Here is a 24,959-nt window from a genome sequence, read left to right on the forward strand (position 1 = left end):
ATGACGTCATTTCGTAAAACAATGACTTGATTTCACAGTAAAACAGAGCGACTGACAGATATTCAAGGTCACGTGGTCAACTAGCCTAATACAGGGCTCGGACAGACCTTGAAAAGTGCTTGAAAATCAATGTTTATCTTGAAAAGTGCTTTAAATCGATCTAGAGTGCTTAAAAGTGCTTATTTTCAACCATTATACTAAGCCTTGAAAAGGGCTTAGAAAGTGCGTGAATTTGGCTGGAAAAGTGCTTGAAAATGAAATAACAACAATTACAAATGTTAAAAATGGATTCATTATTTCAAAGCTTTCAGATAATTTCACGTCATATCGATCCGATGATATTGATCGCTCCACCTATCAGACCCACGCCAATTTTCATGCGCTTTTTATCAGAAAAAAGAAATTCATTTATTTCATGTAGAAGTTGTAACCTAAAATAGCTGTACACGATGCGCGCATATTGTGTCCGATGATTTACACATGTTCCAATACAACTGTCTAGATTGGGCGCTTATTTCATTAAATCTTTAAATAGAATCATATGAGGAAATTCATTTGATACTTGCGAAAATTGCAAACGTTTGTGTTTATGACTCTAATCATCTATATTACCCACCCATAATTTGATTTTAAAAATGGAAATGGGGCATATATGGGATTATTGAGTAATGAATAAAGATGGGAAAAGTTGCATGTATGCAATTGCATGAGACAGTTGAAACGTATGTATCGGGTAATCTGGAGACTCGGGATAATACGATTACTACAATCAGTTATGAGTTCTCCTTAGCTTCAAACTGTTAATTGAATAATCAAATATTCAATTAACACTCCTCCAGGTGCGGTATCCTACAGCTAGGTGCGAACACTGTTTTCTTTAATACGCGGCGTTTAATAAGACAAAAACACTGTCATGGGCATGGGTGTGGAATACATTATTCATTATCACGTTTAAATGAAAGCGATCAATACAATACATTTATGTTGCATTATTCTATTTTAAGCGAACACAATGAACATGGCGGTATATATTAGGGGTCTGCGGTGATTCGGGTGTTCGCCTTATGGCAAACGGCCCCGCGACATTTGATCTGAACACTCATCGCAGGGTTCATATTGGTAAGCGAACACAATGAGATGCACACCTCAGCGAGTGGCGTTGTTTAAGTACACGGTGCCTGTACTAAAAACAAAAATACATATTTTCATGTTTTTTCCATGAGTCCGAAGTCGTAGTTTTTTTCCAGATTTAATTTATGACAGTTCCGATCTGTTTATACTAGCAGGTTCTGGATCGGTACGGGTTTTATAATGTAAGGGAGGTAACTACTACTCATCTGTCGCCAATTGGTCTACTTTGTTTTTTTTTGTATGCATTATGCCATTACGGTGCTGACAAGTTGAAATATGCCAGTGAATAAGTGCATTTTTCAGAAAGGGTTGTTTTTGAAGTACCTTTGGGTTATTGACAACGCCAATTCTAAGTATGCAGAACAGATATAGAGATGGCTAGTATGGGGGAAATCACGTTGAAAAGCCACCAGAAGATGAACATTTAGAATACATATTCAATACAAATAACGGGTTTTGTTTTGGTATGTGTAATGCCTTTGGTCAATTACGGTACAAAATTATCTTAATGAAAGATCTTACTTTTGATTAAAACAGTTGTTATGGTATCAGTGTAGTGCAGACTGCTGTAAGTAACAAAGAATGTTAAGCAAGAAGGGACCAATTTAGCGAAAAATGTTGTCAGTATTGGACACTAAAATAATATACATTTTTAAGTATCTCAGACTAAAAAATGCCTAAATTTGGATTTTTCCCTTGAAAAGTGCTTAAAAAGTGCTTGAATTTCATTCAAGAAAATCTGTATGAACCCTGACATGGCTGCTGGGAGGGGGGCAGTTTTCTCATTATGCCCCCCCTTCCTTTCGAAGAAGAGGAGGTCTATTGTTTTGCTCATGTCGGTCCGTCCGTCCACCAGATGGTTTCCGGATGATAACTCAAGAGCGCACATGCAATGGATCATGAAACTTCATAGGTACATAGGTACAAGGTCAAGGTCACAGTGCCAAAAAAACGTATTCACACAATGGCTGTCAAGATCATGGTGACTCAACTTAGAAAAATGGTTTCCGGATGATAACTCAAGAATGCTTACGCCTAGGATCATGAAACTTCATAGATACATTGATCCTGACTGGCAGATGACCCCTATTAATTTTCAGGTCACTAGGTCAAAGATCAAGGACACAGTGACTCGAAACAGTAAAATGGTTTCCTGATGATAACTCAAGGATAATTAGGCATAGGATCATGAAAATTTATAGGTACATTGATCATGACTGGCAGATGACCCCTATTGATTTTCAGGTCACTTGGTCAAGGTCAAGGTTTTTCAAGTCACTAGGTCAAGGTCAAGGTCACAGTGACAAAAAAATATTCACACAATGGCTGCCACTACAACTGACAGCCCAATTATGGGGGGCATGCATGTTTTACAAACAGCCCTTGTTAACATAAATACTGAGTTGTCCGAAGAAATTCTATAACACTTTTTGATGACCATTATTCAAACTCTAATTTGTTGTTGCCAAAACAAAATAAATGCATACAAATTGGTGCAGAGTTTTTTTTAATATCATAGGAACCGTTCATTTGCCATGCATGACAACCAAAGCCAGTACTGTAAAAAGAGGCGAGAATTGCAAAAGGGAACTGTGCGTAACATGGGTCATTTATGGTATTTACTTACTTTACGACAAACATTATCCTCCTAAAATAGACCACCTAACTTTCCATAATATGCCTACATTGACCTCTCCCAACCATTAGTTTTGTGTTATCAGCAAATTAAAATTAGAATGTTACCGTTTCCGACAATTTTTCAGGTTCGTGTATATACCGTCTTTTCCATTTTCAGTTTGCATTAGACACAACGAAAAACAAAAATCAATGTATATTAGTTCATATTCCGATTTTCTTATAACCAGAACAAAAACAAAAACAAAAAAACAAAAACAACGTTGAGTTCTTTGTATCGTTTTTCGGTGTACTAATAACAAAACAAAAAACTTATTTCTCTTTTCATATTTCGTTTCAATTTTTATTATACAAAAATCAATATCTGAAAATTGAAACACAGTGCCTGTTTCCATTTACCGTTCTTGAATTGATAAAAAAGTATACGAAAAACGAGGGGCGCTCCGCTGTTTTGGAGAGATAAGTCGTGATTGATCTTTTTGCGCAATTTTCTCCCTTAGATCTTAATATTTTTTAATACATACATGTAGACAATTATAGACGAAGAATAGTCGAGTCTTGGGACAGCTATTATTGGCTACTCTGATGGGAAAATAAATAGATCTAGTAACATTATATTACAAGACCATTAAATTATAATAATAGATAAATCAACGCTAATAAAAGTCAATTATTTAAAATACCATATACGTTACAACTATGAAATTGTTACAAATTTATGAATAATGTTTTTTAGGTACGTTTTTTTTACACTTTTCGAATGACTTTTTACATGAACTGGATGAGTATAAAAGGAATACAATAATACATTTTTCGACTTTTCGTGCACTTTAACAGATCACGCAAGCCAACGCTTGCTTGAATGCGCGTTTCTCTCTGAAAATCATACACGAATAGTTACAGATTTACAAGCTTTTTTATAATTGTATTCGAGTTCCATTTTAGGAGACAACCATTGTCAAAAACGGAACGTTTCAACGCGTGCAAGTAGTTTCTATAGGCGTTACGCATGCTATTCGCCTTCTTTATGAACCGTAACATTTAAAGTCATTTTTAGCGGCGTTATTGGCGTCGCACTGAAGTGCGGCGACTCGTATGTAATACGTTTTTTTTCGCTTATAGGAGGAGAAGTTATGTTACGGATCAATGTATATATTATATGAAGGTATATGAAGGTTAATATTTTGTAAGCATTTACTTCATCTTGAGAGCTCTTTCCGGAATATTAAATATATTTTGAAATAAGTTATTAAATAGGCACATTTATTAATATTATTAATAATATTATATATAATTATTTCAAGCGCAAAACGGTTTCATATAAGGTGTTTGGTTATAACTCTATCAGAGCAAATAGCACTAGACATATCACAGTTCAGTTGTGAAATGTAACATGTACATGTATTTGTACTTAATCGAACGAATTAGAAATTATATTTTAGACACCTTGCACTTAACCATTTCATAAGCTTCAAACAACTTTTTATTAATTGTCCTTGTGTCTTGTTCTTTATTTCAATATTGGCAGTACTAATACAACTTAAACATTCTATTATGTACGGTGATGTAAAAAGGGGACATTTTAGCAGCCACCGCCGATTATTGTTCTTCTTCAAACATCATTCGGGTCTAAGGGTTAATTATAATTGGAATACGGGAATCAGGGGAAGGGGTATTACAGCTCTTAAAATGTAAGGACCTCTCCCTAATTATAGGACTAAAACAAGTTTTTTTTTGTAAAATTAGTACTGAATAGCCTAGTGGCTATTGATTAATCATAGGTAAATTATTTAACCAGTTATGTAGGCGAAATGAAGTCGGGAAGTAGCAGATTTAAAATCTGACGCTATCAAGGAACAGAATGTGTTGCCCTAAAACTTGTAATTCTGTTCAAACATGCTGGAACATCTGGCATTGTGGTGGCTGTGATTTGGGTCCAGTTATAAAAAAAGGTACCATGGGAAGGTGTGCAATGTTTTTTGTTATCACAGGATAATGTGTCATAAGCTATATTAACTGCGTTATCTTTAATAAGGCCATGTCCCCCTGTCATTCCCATTGACAGGTCAACTCTCAGGCATTATTGGAAGACATAGATTGTAAATTATATTAGGGATTTATAAATGAGCCGTCCTCTGTGAATTGGCACAGGCTAATCAGGGGTGAAACCCTCCGCTTTTTTATACGCCCGTCTATGACGGGACGTATTATGGTATACCCCGCGTCCGTCCGTCCGTCTGTTAATGTCGTACGCTACGTCAAATATCCTTTGACAGATTTTCTTCAAATTTTAACACAATCTTAATATTGATAAACCCTGATCCCCTTTCGTATTTGACGGAATTCTGAATTGTCGTTCCAGAGTTATGGGACTTTGTTCGTCAAAATTTCGTGATTTCATTGAATGTCCTACTGTAGCTCAAATATCCTTCGATGGATTTTTTTCAAATTTCAACACAATCTTAATATTGATAAACCCTGATCCCCTTTCGTTTTTGACGGAATTCTGAATTGTCGTTCCAGAGTTATGGGACTTTGTTCGTCAAAATTTCGTGATTTCATTGAATGTCCTACCGTACCTCAAATATCCTTCGATGGATTTTTTTCAAATTTCAACACAATCTTAATATTGATAAACCCTGATCCCCTTTCGTTTTTGACGGAATTCTGAATTGTTGTTCCAGAGTTATGGGACTTTGTTGAATGTCAAGGAGACGGCGCTCCAATGCTCATGTACTTATAAAATAAACCATGTATTCAAATACAAATAAACTGAAGTAAAAAAATGATTCAAAGGGTTATTTATTACCTTACTACTTCATTGGCGAACGACGGGCGTATCATGCGCTCATGGCGCAGCTCCTCAGTTTTCTTTTCAAGATAGTCTCTTCTTAGCAAAAAACCACTGCCACTCACGCTACCACCACCACAGCCAACCACCATCACATCTGCCACCCACCACCTACCAACTTAAACCCACCACCAACCATCACCACCACCTACCACCACCACCACCACCAACCACCACTGCCACCCACCACCAACACACACCACCACAACACCAACAAGATCGAGATGCTCCAACGCTCGATGGGTTACAAATGACTACTGGTACAACAACAGTGTCACACACATGCTAGACAAATTAGAGTGGCGTTGACTTGAGAACAGAAGGTATGACTCCCGGCTACTGATGTATATAAAATTGTCCACGGACTGGTTGCTGTACCAATGCCTCCCTACGTCACTCCTCCGACCCTGCTCACTAGACATCTGCACCCTCTTTCATTCAGACAAATCCCCACTCCAAGCAACTACTATAAATTCTCCTTCTATCCAGCCACTATTGTCCTATGGAACTCTCTACCAGCCAATATTGTACAGGCACCTACCCTGGACCAGTTTAGGCTGGGGGTGACCAAACTAGACTACAGTTTCTAAGCAGGTTGGCTGTTTTTAAACCTTTTATCTGTATATTTCTTCTTTTAACTAACACTATCACCTTTGTTTCTATGTCTCACAAATACATTATGTAAGGTCGCCGTGGTGTAATGGATATGGTGTCCGCCTAGCGACCGGGAGGTCACGGGTTCGATCCCCGCTGTGGGAGCGTTCTTTCGATCTCCCATAATTAGACACCAAGTACTGGTTCTAGGCCCAGGAAAGGGACTCGAGAGCATTTCAAATAAGTAGGAATTACTTTCTATGCAATCGAGCTAAAATAAATAGGTTTAAACTAAATACATTATGTATTACTTTTTATCTCCTATACACTTCTTCCTTAAATTTCCTTAATTTCCTAGCACTGACACGCGCATGCTTGTAATGCTAATTGTTGGCGACTAGCAGTATATAAAGATAAATAGATAAACATGAATGTGAGCAAAAATATTGCGGTCATGTTTCAGTCAATATTTTGACGATATATAATAATTGATTTTGTAAGAATTACTAAGTGTGTTCTATTTTAGTATAGGGGTCAGCGTGCCCAGTGTGTCATACAAATCAACCCAAAGCTTTGAAACACATGTATAATAATATTAACTGCTTTTTGTACTAAAATTGTGCAACCTTTATCTGTATATCATATGTAAGCGCAAAGTACAAATAGTTTAATCATCCCATGTTCTATAAATGGAAAACCAATAGATAAAGTCTGATACTATTTAAATTATCTTACATTCACTTCACCTTTATAAATGATCTCGTGGTAAAACGACCTGACATGAATGAACAGGTTAACTGTTAGAACATCCACAGGACATTTTGGGTTATCGTCCTCATAATCGTAGAAACATATTAGTTCAGATTGTTGACGTTAATTATTTATCTCAAACTAAGATAACTACAATATGGGATTTAATTTATCAGCTTAGTTATGTATGAAAAGTCTTTGTACTGTGATTTTACAAGCTTTGATTTGATTGTGGTGTATGCGGTCAGTACATGTAAAATTGAGGGCCCGTAAATGTTTTGATAACATGATTCATTTCATTCAAACCCAACAAACAAACAATTGTCAGCTCAATTGGAGCAGTTGATCATGTATTGCAGAAAAATAGTATATGATGCAAACTGATGTTTGCTAAACCTTGGCTGACAAGAAATTCACCTTTTGGACCGACAGGCTCACATTTTCCCAAAGACTGAGAAATCACATCCAACGTAGACATTTAAGGGGTCGAGAAAATAACATATAAATAAGCCATTTTCTGGGGTCCTATAACATCTGACATGACCTACACTGACATGATGCTACATTATTTTATACTGCATGAGTTTACCCTATAAAAGACAGAATATGGCCAAAAGATAAATATTTTGAGTTAAAACACAAACAGGATTATGGTGTTTTTACAAACGATTATGACCTCATCTTTCCAACCATGCATACTTAAATATAAGAAAGTATGGTCATGCCGATAATTGAAATAAAAGTGTACACTCTCTTTATAGAAAGACATAATTTATTTGAATATTTGTAACCTTTTTGTTTTCTTTGGAAGTTTTCTCATATTGTGTCGTGTTTATAGAAATCAAGAGTATATATATGCAATAATTATTGATATTGTATAAATAAATCATTGAGTGTATTTAAAATCTACACTTTAAATATTTAAACATACTTGAAAATTAAAAATAAATGAGTATGTTTCGAGTAGTTTGTTGTCACATGGTTATAAGGTTGTTAAGCTCTCAACCAGTTTTGCCCTAGGTTGTTTTGTTTTTGGTAACTTTGCCACCATAATATAATATTTAGTCATTCTAATGTTGTTTTTTTTATTATAATAATACTGGAATACATCAAGCTCGCCTTGATAAATCCCATTTCAGCAATACTACGGTCAAGCAAGATAAAAGTTGAAGTAACATAAATACTCAAAATCAACGAATATTTCGCAACATATTTATAAAATTAAGTTAACACATACAAAACTCAGTGCTCCTTATAGTAGTAGCCAACATTTCAATGCTAGATGTGGTATGGTAATATATATGTAACGAGATACATCATAGTCGCTTTTATTTTTTTTTGTGCAACAATTAATTCAATGTAAATTTCCAGCTACGATATCCAAACATTTACGAGTAAACGCGAGGGGACCCATTCCCAATGGAATATATATATATATGTTTTCCCAAATTGGACCTAAACAATTCTTATTGAAGGTTTCCAAAAAATGTTATTTTTTAAATAATTTACATGTTGTTCATCTCCATAACCAGTTACACTGTAACTCCAATATAGCGCGGTCAATGGGGTCCAAGCCGCGAAACAGCGTTATAACGGATCCGCGTTATAGGTTTTGAGCTCATTTACTGCAGGGCGCTATAAAAAAAAACAGGTATAGAATAGCCTATAATATAGGTCATGAATATTGCCATGCTGTGTTGACGCAAATACATGCATATAAACCGAATCGTATCGATAACAGTGTACATACCGCTTTTCTTATGTGCACATTTATCCGAAAATCCAATAAAATTGCAACATCACTTAAAAATAATAATCTTGAATATTAATGACGATACATGTTTAAGAAATTCGTAAACACAACCGTACGCATATATGCCATTTTCAGAAGTGTTAAGAGTACAGTGCATTATGGGGCAGAGCTTTCATTGGACGAGCGACTTTAAATTTAGATTAAATGCAATACGACTCATGTACAAAAAATTGTTTTATTGCGTCATACGCATGCAAAAAACGTGTTTCCCGGGGACTTTCTGATACCGCGCGAAAATGAAAGTGAAACTCTGTTAACAATTGCTGGTACACTGCGTTCGCATGTAAATAAATCGTCTGCATTATTTAATTTCTTATACACGAACTGAAAGATTAAATGACATAATACTAGAATGATAATGAAATGACAGAAAAAGTTGTTTTATACAGTAGGCAGTATATTTCACAGCCGCTCATTTAATATAGTCAAACTGCAACCATATCAAAGTAAGCATGTTTCAATTGTTTTGAATTACTTGAATTGTATAACTATCCCGCTTGCACTTAACTTATGGAAATTATCGCACTGAACCGCTCTGATGAGGAATACATGTAATAAACACTGACACGCGAGTTTTTCACACCTTTATTGACATTACACAACAGATTAACACCAATTAGCTGTCGGTGTTGTTTAACCTCGAGGCGATTATAATCGGTTCAACGGACGGTTGAATAAAGCAATCAACATGACTGTGATTGCCGCCATTTTTGAATTGTCTGAAAATACATGAAGTTGCATAATACGGATTTGAATCAGAAATCAAATGGAAGGTTGGAGAAAAAATGGGATCCAAGCACCCTCCGTGTTATATTGGAATCAGCGTTATAACGGAGCGCTTTATATTGGAGTTACAGTGTATATGAGTTGAAACTTAGTAAATATAATATTGAAATCACTTGTATTATCCATTATGAAGTACTTGTAAGAATACATTCAACAATATTGATCACTTGTGTTATCCATTATGAAGTACTTGTAAGAATACAATCAACAATATTGATCTTTTGTATTATCCATTATGAATTACTTGTAAGAATACAATCAACAATATTGAAATCACTTGTATTATCCATTATGAAGTTCTTGTAAAAATACAATCAACAATATTGATTTCCAAATTTTAGTCAAAGGAATGCAGTATTTGCCAACCCATATGCAACGGCCAGATTCTCAGAATGGTAAAAAACACTGCCAGGTGCATCACATTTAACTGCCTGACAAGATGTTCAAAGTTTATATTGGCAAGTTCTTTCAGCAGGCTTTTATGATAGTAAGGGAAAGGTGGACATTATTAATGCCCGCGGATCGAATGATCGGGGAAATATTGGTTTTGGCCTGTCTACCTGTCATTATGTTCCAAAACTTTAACCTTGATGATAAAATGAATCAAAGTACTGACAGTACTGGTGTGACGATGCTTTTGAGAGGATGGATATAAAAGCAACAAGTTAAGTTTATCTACATCACCACAATTGTGTATGTTGGTACGAAAAAAAAATTTGGTACAAAAATTTTGCGAAAAAAATTTGGGTATGAAAACAAATTTGGGTACGAAAAAAAAATTGGGAAAAAAAATTGGGACCGAAAAAAATGTGGGTGTACGAACAAAAAATTGGGGATGAAAAAAAATTGGATACGTAAAAAAAAATGGGTACGAAAAAATGGGGGAACGGGAAAGTAGTACCTGTGGGGAACATGTCCCACACTCGCACATTTTCGGCCCTTTCCGTCAAACATCAGATAAGTTCCTCGAAGGCAATAGTATGAATACACATTTCGGAAGCGGTAATGCAGTCCTACCTACGTGCGTCAAAATGTAAGCGAAATATGTACACAAGTCTGTCAGGAATGATTGAATTAACGAAGAAAATCCTGTATTGATGTAAGTTTTTTGAAGAAATGTGCAGAAAATATATTAAACAAGAGCTGTGTTTGTGAAACACAATGCCCCCTGCTGCGCAGCTTTGAAGCCATATATTTTACCTTTGACCTTGAAGTATGACCTTGACCTTTCACCACTCAAAATGTGCAGCTCCATGACATACACATGCATGCCGAATATGGAGTTGCTATCTTCAATATTGCAAAATTTGACCTTTGACCTTGAAGGATGACCTTGACCTTTCACCAATCAATATGTGCAGCTCTATGAGATACGCATGCACGCCAATATTGAAAAAGTTATGGCCAATGTTAATGTTTTTGGACGGACAGACGCTTTATATTTGACATTTGACCTTGAAGGATGACCTTCGTCTTCACGTTTCACAACTGAAAATGTGCAGCTCCATGAGATGCACATGTATGCCAAATATCAAGTGCTATGTTCAATATTAAAAAAGTTATGGCCATTAAAGTTTTTGGACGGACGGACATACTGACACACTGACTGACTGACTGACAGTTCAACTGATATAGGCCACCCATCCGGGGGCATAAAAAGCAATGGCGATATTTTTCTCAGCCACATAATTGTTAATAGTTTGATATCACAAAATGAAAGTGAAAGTAGAACTGTCAAAAATGACAACCTGTCAACGTGTTGTTTTTGCTGGCACGAGAGGGCGATTACACTCAATGTGTTCACATTTTGACCATAGGCTTTGTCAATGACCTTTATAGTATGGGTAGCTTTGATATTATTTATTGCTATCATGTAACTGCATGATTGTGTATTTGTTTACAATACACAAAGCATAAATAATGATATAAATATACTGATTGAGCTTATAATAATCTGAGAACTATAGCCAGGTCAATTAAGGACTTAAAATACAATTTTGTGTCCTGATTTCATGAAGAAATGACCATGCATGTCCTAGATTTCAAATTCAAGGCCCTGGTGTGACAAATTGGTAGCATTACCGTTAAACTATTACCAGGCTTATGAAATTATTGAACTATATAAGGAAATCTAAATCAGGCACTGATTTTTCTTGTTTTAATACAGTCATAGATCAGTTGTGGACTCTGGGTAATGACCAATTTTTGCTTACTTGTCACACCCTTAAAACTTTCCACACGTCTATGATAGCAAATCTGGATTTAGGTGATCTTCAATGGTACATTTAAACTTTAGCTCTGTTACAAGAGTGCTGGTAAAGTCCAGTCACATATTTAAATCTAGGCCATTTCAAAATGAAAGTGTCAAAGACAAATGAAAGATGCGTTCATTAATTATTGTCCAGTTGTTTACTACTGCTGTAAGTTTTGATATAATATGACTGATGAACATCATGTGAGAGAAAATTCACTTTTTCATTGTATATCAGGTTTAAAGCAGCCTTTTAGATAACAAAGTATGCTAGTTTTCAATGTCGCTTCTGGGGATCAAACCCGTAGGGCTTTTAGGAAGATTCTGAAACTTTCGATCCCTCGAGAGCAACCAAACCAAAAATTAAGTCAAATATTGCTGACTCGGTTTTTTGAGTCGGTTCATGAGGGATAATGGAGCTTGATTTGTCATTGTCGGCTCTAGTACTACTTACATGTACCCCGGGTACTCTTAAGTATACTTACATGTACCCTGGGTACTCTAAGTATACTTACATGTACCCCAGGTACGGTAAATAAAGGTAATTGTACTCAGTCCAAATTAGACTGTACCCGAGTTGTATTGGCGCCCAAAATCCGATGTCGTAAAACGCGCAACAGATTATCCTAACACACTTCTCTTCAAAAAACACTGCATCGACATGCTTTTTGAGTATGTGTTCCGATAATATAGGGGCCATTCTACAGAAAATTGACATAAATGTGCAGGGCTTAACACTAAGGCACGTCCGAATGACATTCACTGCCTGTACCTTGGTCAGGGCTAGCCAATGTCCCAGGAACATGCACGACCGGTCGTGTGTATTTTGGCCGGGATTATATGTTCTATATCAATAAACTACATTTTAAAAAAGCTTTTCAAAGATGCAAAAATCTTAATACAGTACGATCAGATGACAATTAAATCCCAGAGTGACTTCGGAGACAACGGATCGTATCTCGAAATAGATTCGGAACCCCTGATTGCAATCAAAAAGACAATTCAGAAAATCCCCGGCCGTTTTCCTGGTAAAACACATCAGTACCTATTTTTAAATGGAATGCCGCTAGACACGGTTTTTGATTGGTTTCCTCGAAGTGGCATGTTTTCTCAATGAAAATACGTTTGAAACTAAAAGCTGGGATCGCCTAGGATCGTCCGGAATGATGAAGGTATAAAACTCGACATTGACACAAAGTAACTATTAAATTAATAGTTATTTATCAATTTTAAATAATTTTAATTTGTTGGCATTATGGAAAAGTTATTCCATCCTTTAGACGATTAATAAATCCATTTAGAGGAAGATAGAGACTTTATTTAGATTAGAAGTGTTTTGACAATATTTTTTACGCAATTCAATTAGCAAAACTAATATTAATGGTCAATCCCGGCTTTTAGTAGAGAGTTAACCCTGTACTATTGTTACAACTACCGTAACACGTTATTTAGTTAAGATTCACTTACCATTTCTTGTAAGACGGTAACCGGTCAATCTATTTAAAAAAGGTTTTAACGTTCATGTCGTTGTGTAAGTTTGGCTTTACAGGTGGGGATGGGGGTTCCTCGGATACGAAAAGAAAAGGGAAGGAGGAAAGTAAGAGAAAGTATGAGGAAATAAAAAAACAAGAAAATTTCTCCAGAAATGGCGTGAAGATTACAAATAGATTTCTTAAATAGATGAATATTGAATTCAATAGCATTAGTAAGGCAAGCTAATAAAAATGATTTAATCATAATTGCGCATCTCCAAGCACAAGAAAATACAAGTTGAATGATAAATATAAAGGTTTTTATAATACTTGGGTCAGGGCACATGAAAGATTGGTCAGGGATAGTAGGTTCTGCATTTACTAGCCCGAACGGGCTAGTTGAAACAAAAGTTAGTGTTAAGCCCTGATGTGTATATAATTATAATTATTACAAAAAAATAGTTGACAACGACTGATTTAGGGTTAAATTTCCCGGGTACATTTAGTATATTTACTGTACCTGGGATACATGTAAGTATACTTAAGAGTACCCGGGTACATATACGTAGTACCCAAGCCCACAATGAACAATCAAGCGATACTGGAAGGTGCAACATCTCTCACGCCCCCTAGCATTCCCTTTAGCAGTATTCAATTCTCAACATGAAAGTGCTGGAGTCATTGATCCCGAGGGACAAGAAAAACAATCGATTAATGTTCGAAATAAATAATTCGATTAATGACAATTCTATTATTTGAGCCAGGTCACAGGAAATGCGCAGTCAAATCAGTATCCAATTAAATCATTTGTTATTGTCAGAAAAACGCTTTTAAGCAAACAGCTTTCAAGCGACTGCAGGCTGATCTAGATCCAAACTGGCCACAATCGCCTTAATGTTTCTTTTTCTGTGACACAGTTCATTTAACTTTAAAATGATAAAAAGTACTAACACTAAGAAAGAGTATACAAACCAGTAAAGAGTTTGAAATCAATGTTGAATTTCAGGACAGCTTGGTGATCTGCAAAACCCCGATGAAATGTTGATATTGGGTATCATAGTCATTCAATAAGTCGCAAAATGCTCGAATACAATTTACAAAGCACAATGTGACTTATATTGATAACTAAAAATACCAGTATGCCAGTTTTGCCGTGTCAAGCTACAGTTACGATCCAGAAAGTCCTTCATTCACATCGAGTATATATCCTTCGAATTCCAACTATTGTTGTCATAAGTGGAGATTTAGTGAATAAATAATTCATATATCCTAAATGACAGCTTCTAAATAGCGAAACAAGCCAATTTATGCAGTAAAAAGTTTTGAATCGAGACTCTCATGGTGGCGGCCACTGTTGAATGTTGAAACACGAACGACAACTCTGCTTGGAGAATGTTATCAACAACGAGCAATCTCCTACGCAGTGGCGAATGCAAAAGGGAAGTAACTGAAAAATCGAGTTATCTCAATCGGACTGGCTAGGTCTTTTACATCAGTTGCCATTGTGAAAAAAAAATCATGGTTATGATACCTTGGATGATGCTGTTTGCATCGTCAAAAATCTTGGGTCTGTGTTCTTTAAACTTCACATGTGCATGCATCTCATTGAGATCTACAATCAAACATGGTTTGAGGTAACTAGGTCAAAGGTCAAGGTCACTGTGACCTTAACATTCAAAATATAACATTGTTTCTAAAATAGCTGCCGTGTGGCTTCAAAGCGCAGTAGGGGGCATTGTGTTTTCTTAAAGACAGCTCTTGTTTTATCGGGCTTTTATGCTAATAAGGGATAATAAGGGAATTATATTTTTGTTGATAAGCATGATTATACAGTGACAAATATAACATTATTTCGTAACACTGTCATGCTTAAGTTTTACTGGTCATTAATTATTTATCAATGGTGTGCTTAGAATGATGTAAATATCAACAGTTGGTATTTCTAATCTTCTGGACAACTGGCTTTGTTGACAAGTATTAAACAGTTCCCTGTAGTTTTTACATTGAATTTCTCAATAACTCTGTTAGAAATTTCTGTAAACAAATCGATGTTTTGCAATAGCTGTGTCTATGACTTAAAGCAGCATGAAATAGACAAGTGTGACATTTATATTAGGAAGAAAAAATCAAATACCAATAAATACGTGCCACAAAACAATCATGATAACACACAGTGGATGCAGATTTGTTCGAGTCAACTAAATGGGAATGTTTTCTATTAATCAAGAGATTCTTTTATGAAAGTATATTTTTCAAATGAAATCAAGAGCATTCAAAAGCACTCTTGAAAAAAGCATGATACATGAAAGTGACTTCTGCGTTAAAAGCAAGTATTAGATACTCAATGCATGTTATTGTTTCTTCGGGTCTTTACTCTTATGCTGAGCAACTGACCAAAAAATGTAAGCATAAAAGTCTTGCAGAGTCGGATAATATATATATCTATAATCCAATATTTTTAAACTTATGAAGGAAATAAATGCATACAATTACACAGGTACTTAATGATTAATTCTCAACATGTGGTGTGTTTTGCAATTAAAAATGTAAAATGCATAGTTGCACTAATATTAGAAAATGAGCTCCTTAATGACATACACTTGTAAGCATGTCAGAACTGCCTCATTCCATGACAGCAGGAGTGGATGGAAACTTATGCCCAGACCATGACTGCCAAAATTACCATGCCCTTTTTCATTCATTGTTATAGGTTGATACTGATTGTGACATGATTTAAAAAATGTAAGCGTTTACATACGTAATGTTCATAACACACATAACTATTTCAGGGATGGCCCTAGCACGCTTCTTGACTCTATATTAAACCCTGAATTATAGTACCGTGTTTAATACAGCTTTAATGGGGATTTTAATAAATTTGCAGTTAGGATACATATCATAAACATATTAAAAACAATTCTTATCTTGTACATGATAGGAATAACAGTATATTCTAAGAAACATGAAAAGCCTCTGTCTATTGGGTTTTCTTTGTCTTCTTAGATGGCTTGCTGAACGTCATATTTAGTCCAGAATTAATCACATGTACACGCATGTAAATACACATAAACAATAACATCAAAGTTATAGCATTTGTCAGATTAGAAATACAATTACATACAATTTAAATTCAATTTAATTGCAATTTAATTACACACTGATGAAATATGCACAGGAGCAAAATAACAAAAACTGTCTTGGGATAAAATAAAGTAACTACAAATATCAAGTAAATACCCTTGTGTGTACACGATTTGAGAAAGTAGCATCACAGATTACAAGTTCCATATCATTGCAATGAATCTTAAAACTTTCATGTCAGTGTAAATAGTAGTCTGATTAAACAGTTTGAATTTATAATATGCAAATACTAATATACACAAAATCTTTATTTATATTTTCTATTTAACCATACCTTTTATTTAACCCTTTCATACTTAAAAAAAAGTGATCATTGCTATTTGTAAAAAGCATAAAACAAGAACAGCCAGGTTGTTCAGGGTTTATGCTGTTTGCTGCTGATCAGTATCTAAGGATTGGAAATGAAGCTTTTAAACTTGGATCTAGTAAGAAAGGCATTTAATTAGATTTAACATTTCTAAGGGACTACAAATGAGTTGAAATACGTATCTAAGTGGTGAATGGTTAACATTGTTTTTATTGGAAAATATATAGATATAAGTAGTGGTATTAATTACAATATAAGGTAATTCATTACAAAATTGAGTCAATTAGATTGCATATATAAATTTAGCCCAAAGTCTCGTCAAATGGTTAATGCACTGTGTTTAAGTCAGAAATAACATGAAATTAACATAATATGAGGCTAAAACATTAACATAAATAAAACATATTTGCAGCCATTTTTCAGTTAATACTGGTACAATATAACTTTAATTGTAAGAACTACTTGACTAGTTATACTTTATTCCTGGTGTCATTGTGTCAAATGTGAAATGCAATCAACCCAAAGATTGAAATTACAGGCAAAATAATATTAGATGATTCCTGGACAAATATTTTGCAACCTGTATCTGTATTCATGCATAAGGACAAAGTACAAATGGTTCAAGAATACCATGTTCTAACGAGAGCGCCCATGGCGTTAAAAGCATAGGTGCAAGATACAGGGAAGTTGCTGCTTAAGTAAATGTTAAGGGAACAGTTGACTGAATAAAAAACTAAAAGGCTATGAAGAAGAAAAGTTATTTTTAAGATTAAGTAGAAATAATGAAACAGGAAGTAAGGAAATATTGCAAATCTTTCTATAACAATCGGAACATCAGGAGCTACTCTGCAGTTACAAAATGGCGTCACGTGGTATAATGTAGTTCGATATCGCCATCCGCGAATTTCTCAAGTCTATAATTTCAAACAATTACCGACTATTTAAATAGATAATCTTTCCATTTACATAAGTGTTTGAAACGCTTATGAAAAATAATTACCCAAGCCTTTCAAAATTTAAGCACGGACAAATCTGTATCGAACTATTCTTTTCACAAATGAAAATAGACGCTACCCTATTCGTTTGCGTCAAGAATTTGTCGTAAAATTGTGGTAAGCTTTAGATGCAGACGTGCACAACAGATTTAGTTCTGAATACAGATTTCTGAATGCAGATTTTTATAGAAACTCCTCACAGCAGTTACTTCCCTTGCTTCGCCCTGTCAGTAACTTCTAGTATAAGGGAGACCTCTGCATAGGAGATTGAGAATAGTGCAGATAGAATTGTTTTACGAACGAAATTTGTTTTAGGTTATAAGAAGATTTTTTGACATAAAACGGTCTTAGAAAAATTCACTTAAAACGGTGTCAGCAATATTCTTGGAAGAAAACGTTAGAAAAATGTTTCCAAAATAAAAAATTGTAGAATTACTATATACTATATTAAATAGAAATTTCGTCTGACTTTTGATCAGGTAAGGCTTCAAAATGGTCAACCGTATCATGTGCATTTTCGAAATGAAGTATATACCTTAAGCATAGGTGCGTTGCACCTATGTTAAAAATGGCAAAATCAACAGATAATGTGAGATGCTAGTTACATTATCTTACCTTCACTTCACCTAATGATATGCATTATCTCATGTTGTTAAATCAAGTAACATGAATACATGAAGACAGGTAAAATGTTAGAACATTGATGGTACAGTAAGGGTTATGGTCATCTTTGATCAGATTGTTGACTTTAATATTTCTTTTAAATTAAGTTAACTTTAATATATGATTGAATCAGCTACATTTAAAACACTCTTCATACAGTATTGTGATTTTTACATACTCTGCAATTTAAATGTGGAGTGTATGTCACCAGTACTACTACATGAATAATACATCAATCAGAGCAATGTGTTGAATGCATAATACAACAATCAGGTCAATGTGTTGGCTGCATAATACAGCAATCAGGTCAATGTGTTGGCTGCATATTACAACAATCAGGTCAATGTGTTGGCTGCATATTACAACAATCAGGTCAATGTGTTGGCTGCATAATACAACATTCAGGTCAATGTGTTGGCTGCATAATACAACATTCAGGTCAATGTGTTGGCTGCATAATACAGCAATCAGATCAATTTGTTGGCTGCATAGTAAAACATTCAGGTCAATGTGTTTGCTGCATAATATAACAATCAGGACAATGTGTTGGCTGCATATTACAACAATCAGGTCAATGTGTTGGCTGCATATTACAACAATCAGGTCAATGTGTTGGCTGCATAATATAGCAATCTGATCAATGTGTTGGCTGCATAATACAACATTCAGGTCAATGTGTTGGCTGCATAATACAACATTCAGGTCAATGTGTTGGCTGCATAATACAGCAATCAGATCAATTTGTTGGCTGCATAGTAAAACATTCAGGTCAATGTGTTTGCTGCATAATATAACAATCAGGACAATGTGTTCTTTGCATTATAAAATTATTCACCACACCACCCCATTACTTCCACCCACTACCACCACTCACCATCACCACCATCACCCACCACCACCACCAGCCAGCACTAACCACCATCCACCATCCACCACCCTTACCACCACCCACCATCACCACCACCACCCACCATCACCACCATCACCATTATCACCAACCATTAACAGCACCACCAACACCACGCACCACTAACCACCACCCACCACCACTGCCACTCAACGCTACCACCACCACCACCTACCACAACCGCAATCACCCACCACCACCACCCACCACTAACCACCACCCACCATCACAACCACCATCGCCATCACCAACCCCACCACCACCACCACCCACCACTAACCACCATCACCATCACCACCTCCATCACCAACCATTAACACCAACCCCACCACCACCACCACCCACCACCACCCACCATCACACCTCCATCACCAACCATTAACACCAACACCACCCACCACTAACCATCACCCACCACCAACACCACACACCACCACCACCCACCACCACTGCCACTCACCGCTACCACCACCACCACCACCCACCATAACCGTCATCACCCACCACCACCATATGACCCACCACTAACCACCATCCACCACCACCAACCATCACCACCGCCATCACCAACCACCACAACCACTAACCAACACCCACCAACACCCACCACCACTGCCACTCACTGCTACCACCACCACCACCACCACCACCACCCACCACCACCACCCACCACAACCGCCATCACCCACCACCACCACCCACCACTAACCACCACCACCCACCATCACCACCACCACCGCCATCACCAACCACCACCACCACCACTAACCAACACCCACCACCACCACCACCGACCACCACTGCCACTCAGCGCTACCACTACCACAGCCGCCCACCATCACATCTGCCACCCACCACCTACCAACTTACACCCACCCCCAACCATCACCACCACCACCACCAATCACCACTGCCACCCACTACCAACACACACCACCCACCACCACCACAACCACCCAACACCACTGCCACACACAGCCACCACTGCCATCCATCACCACCATCCACCACCACCACCCACCGCCACCACCATAACCCACCACCAAAACCAGCACCTACCACCACCACAACCCACCACCAACACTACACACCGACCACAACTACCACTACCATATTTGACATTGCTTCTGTCCGGTCCAAAATAAGACTAAAGGTGAAATAAGTTAGTCGAGGGAGTATATAGAAATCATTCTTGTTGATAATAAGTTTCGTTTGAAGTTATTCCAAATATTTTTTTTAAATCCCTGAGGTAAACATTGGCACTCCACTGAGGTTCACTTGCTTGTCTTACATGTATAAGTATACAGCAAACACCTAAACAATTATTCTTTGAAACTCTAAGGCAGAGAATTATGGCTTTTGGCCTGTATCGTTGTGTTGTGTACCAAGTTTCTTCAAAAATCTTCCCTTAAGTAAAGACTGGCCATGCCCAAGGGTGAATAAATTTATATAGACTTACATATTTAAAAAAAAAAATTGGTACTTTTCACTCAAACATTAAGGCTTGGAGTATATATTTGTTGTTGAACATCGTATAGTGGTCCTCTAACAACTTTGTTAAAATCATGCGTCTGGAGTTAAAATGATCCCTTCCCTTGGGGCAACCTGTTTTATTATGTGTATGTAGTGAAAACTTTGAAAATATTATTTTCTGAAAAATTAAAGCCCTGTGGCTAGTTGTTTGGCATGTAACGTCTTATAGTAGGCCTCTGCTACAGCTGTTGAAATCATGCCCATTGGGTCAACACTTACCACGCTCCAGAGATCAAAACATATTTAAAATAACTTGTATAGTAATTATTCATAATTTTTTCTACTTTAAACTGCAAGGGTCAGGGGTTTTATGTTTGGTGCGCAGGTCAAAGTCACAAATGACACTTGAAGTTTGTGAGTATGGCGCCTTTGTTTTCTCAATGTCTTATATTTAAATTCAGATGTCAATCTTACCTTACTGCCAGTTAATGTGTGTGCCAATTGGAGCTTGCTTGAGGACAAAATAAAATTAGGTGGTAAACAGCAATACCGTTGCACTATACAAGGGATGTGGTATTTCCCTAGCAACCAGACAGTCTTGGGTCATACTTCATTTTGGCAGCTTCTTCAAAGACACCAAGCACAGTTTTTTTTCTTTACAAGAAACAGAGTGTCTTAATTAAGCTTTGGGCTTTTCACAATCAAGCTAAAATTAAGAGACACTCAACAGTATAAATATAAATGTTGTGTGCTTTACCCAAAAAGTCAAAGAAAAAGACTAGATACATGGTGTTTTTACTTCTAGAATCATTAAATAATTAGATAAAAGGTGAAAGTGGTAATGGTAAGCATATGTCAAGTTGTAACTTTAGCCAATCTCTTGGACAATTTCTACTAGCCAAATAATTATGGTCAGTCTTTGTCTGCTTTTAATTGTTATACATTGTCTGAATTATTTTAAGCAGCATATTCAGAAGACATTTTGAATACTATCCAGGCTTACATGCACCCTGCTTAAAAAAGAAAACTAGTGTGCTTTTAATACATTAGCTAGACAGGCTCATTCAAATGTATTAAATATTGCATCACACAGATGTGGTGTCATTTAATGTGTCTATAACATTATCTTTAAACATCTTTCATTTATTTTAATGTACACAATATGAAAACATAGGAAATCAAATCTTAAAGACTGTTCAGTTCATATGTGTTTAAACTTGTATGATGTCCTATATTGGGAACATTTGTTCCAATTGCCATAAGGTTTTCATAGGTAAGATAACACTTTGTATATAAATTACCAAGCATAACATTAAAAACAGTTCTTTGCTTAAGCAATATTACTTTTAATCTGTGTTAGACATTTAGTCTCCTTCACTTAAACATAAATTTCAGCCCATGTATCAATATCACTCCTTTTGGTCTTGCTCATTAATCTGTTTAACATAATGATCTAAATGTCAACTTTGGATCTTCCTTGCCACAGTTATACAGATAATACAGTACAAACTCTTTAAAGGACCACCCATCATAACGACCAACTGGCTATGTCGACAACCGTTTTAAATCCCAAAGTGTTCCTTCTATATTTGAATGGTCGATACACTCACTTATTGAACCAACCCACTAACATCTTTTATTACCAATTTAATCAGTACCAATCAAAATGTTTTATCTTAATTGACACCTACCAAGCGACTAGTTACTTTCACATCTTACTAAATTTGGTGCTTTGGTTCAATAGAAATTGTGTACGACGTCATTGTGACCCCATTAACAAGGACAGTATTGCATTTACTGTGAGGTGTTAGATTTTTCAGCCCTTGTTTTTGTTGTAAACCCTTAATGCTTGATTGAAAATTAATTAATATGATCGAACAATGTATGTGTCAATTGGTTATTGTTTGGTACACACTTTAAAGATTAAAGACGGCCAATAATTTAACAGTTAGGATTATTGTGTAAGATTGTTTTGTTGATGATTGATATAAAAATGGCCTGTATGCCATACTGTTATTCAAGTCGTTTAAGGTTCATGTAGAGGCTTCAGTTTGAAAATGTGGGACCCCTAGCATTGAACTCAAATTTGACTAAACGAAGAGTGCCACATTGAAAATGTTTACATATTTGCTTAAAAGGGTGGTTTTCCTTCAATCTGCTACCAATTTTGTGCAGAAAAATCTCATACCATCAACAAAATCAATCAAAATACAATGCGATTTTAACACAAAAATAGACATTATTTTCAAAAATCTGAATGATCTTTATTCAACGTAGTTCGGTGGATAATTATATAACTAGTTAATAATATCGACATTGATGAGGGCAAGTTACGCGTAAATAGTAAAAAAAATTACATATCTAGAAATATCAAAACTCGAACACATGTCATTTCATGACGATGGTGGGGGGGGGCAGCCATTTTTAGATTAATAAAATTGAAGAAACATGCTAAAAACTCACTCATCGCCTAATTGACATTCCAAACGGTTGACGATGACAAATGCATTGGATTGTAATCTTTCCGTAGATGTGTGCAAACTGCATGATCAGACCTCATAAACACTCAAAACAAAATAACTTTGTAAGAAGCATTTCGCCAATGTTTACAATTGTTGTCGAATCACATGCACTTGTATTATTGTGCAGAAAATAGTACGCTTACAGACTGACAGAAAGATCGATACGAAACTCCGTTCAATTCATCACGGTATACTATTTTATTGATAGTATATAATAATAATTCGCTTCAACAACCTAAATGTAAAAATAATTCTTTTAAACAGAGTTTTTAATAACGAAAGTGAAAACAACGGAAGTTGGGTGGATATTCTGTGAGATGCACTTCGGCTCCAGAAAAAAATACAAATAAACTAAAAAAAGACGTCTGGGAGAAAATGCTTAGCTGGAAAATATTTGAAATGGGGTGAGTGATTATATCTCTGTGTGATCATTTCTGTTATTAAGCGCGATCTCTTCCTAATTAATGTTTACAGTTGTTTTACTAGTCGCAACCAACTGTCAAAATAATGTTGTGTTTTCTCAGGCATGTGTATACACATACCAGGTTTTCTTACTACTTCACGTAATTTCGACCGATTTGTAATGCATGTTTTTTCTACGGAGCACAGCGAGTGCCATGCTTTCAAAATGGGTAGAAGGAATCAATATACAAATGTATAAAAAGATTCGGTTTGCCAAAAGGAACACATTATTAAAAACGGTACATTAAGGACAGTAGTTGTTCAGGAAGGAAGAAAGAAAAAAACGTGATACCTAGCTGTGTATTTCTATGTAAAACTATGCTTTCTAGAGTCCTCTGCACAAAACTCATAAAATCTTGTTATTGATGAGCAATATCTCCTTTTATTACAATGATTACTACCCAGCCAAACCTATTTCTTTATATTTATTTACAATTGTATATGTCGTCTGCAATTTCTTTCAATTTGAGATTGTTTAAAATTTTCCATTTGGTTATAGCAAAATTATTAAGCCCTTGAAATAGAATGGTGACTCTTATTATCCACCATACCTGAATTTTTAAAAAGACGTTCAGTTTAGTTATTTTTAGAACTTTGTTTAGGAAACTTTTCCAAAAAATGCAGTTGAATAATAACTCATTTGTTGTTTTCCGACAATAATTTTCTGTGAAATGTTGCTAACTTGACCTTGTATATGTATATAGCTTTGTATTTATTCAACTTACGGTCGTGCATATCCATTTTGTAAATAAGTGGAAAAATTGTATTGGTTTAAACAAAAATATGAATAAAGCAAAAAAATATTAAATGTAAAAAATGTGTTTATGATATTCTATCCGTCTTTACCTTTAAAATGATATATAGATTGACCATATTGTACCACATTGAATGAAGAAAAACCAAAGCAAAGTTTGAATGAATTTTATCCCTCCCATGAACCTTAAGATAAAAAAAGAGCATATGGAACCTGTACAGGTGATACTATTGACAAAAATGAAAGGATGGCAAGGCCGCAAACAGGGGCTTCAAATTAAACTTTTTATCGAGTACGAAAGTGGCTGGGGACAAATAAAAGGTAATGATAGCCTGCTTTTGGTATGATTTTTTTACACGCAAAACATAGCACAACCCATCAAACCATGAATAAATACCACGTATTCAGGTGGTTTTCGCGCAATACTTTACAACATGACCCTACTAGAGATT

At 35.8% G+C, this 24,959-nt stretch overlaps 1 protein-coding gene across 4 annotated transcripts in view; it reads left to right on the forward strand.

Moving 5' to 3' along the window:
- Nucleotides 1-24,959, forward strand: part of LOC127852880 (uncharacterized) — a 240,960-nt gene that overhangs the window by 159,548 nt on the left and 56,453 nt on the right. The window lies entirely within an intron of this gene.

The sequence above is a fragment of the Dreissena polymorpha genome, chromosome 12 (assembly GCF_020536995.1).
Source record: "Dreissena polymorpha isolate Duluth1 chromosome 12, UMN_Dpol_1.0, whole genome shotgun sequence".
Lineage (NCBI taxonomy): Eukaryota > Metazoa > Mollusca > Bivalvia > Myida > Dreissenidae > Dreissena > Dreissena polymorpha.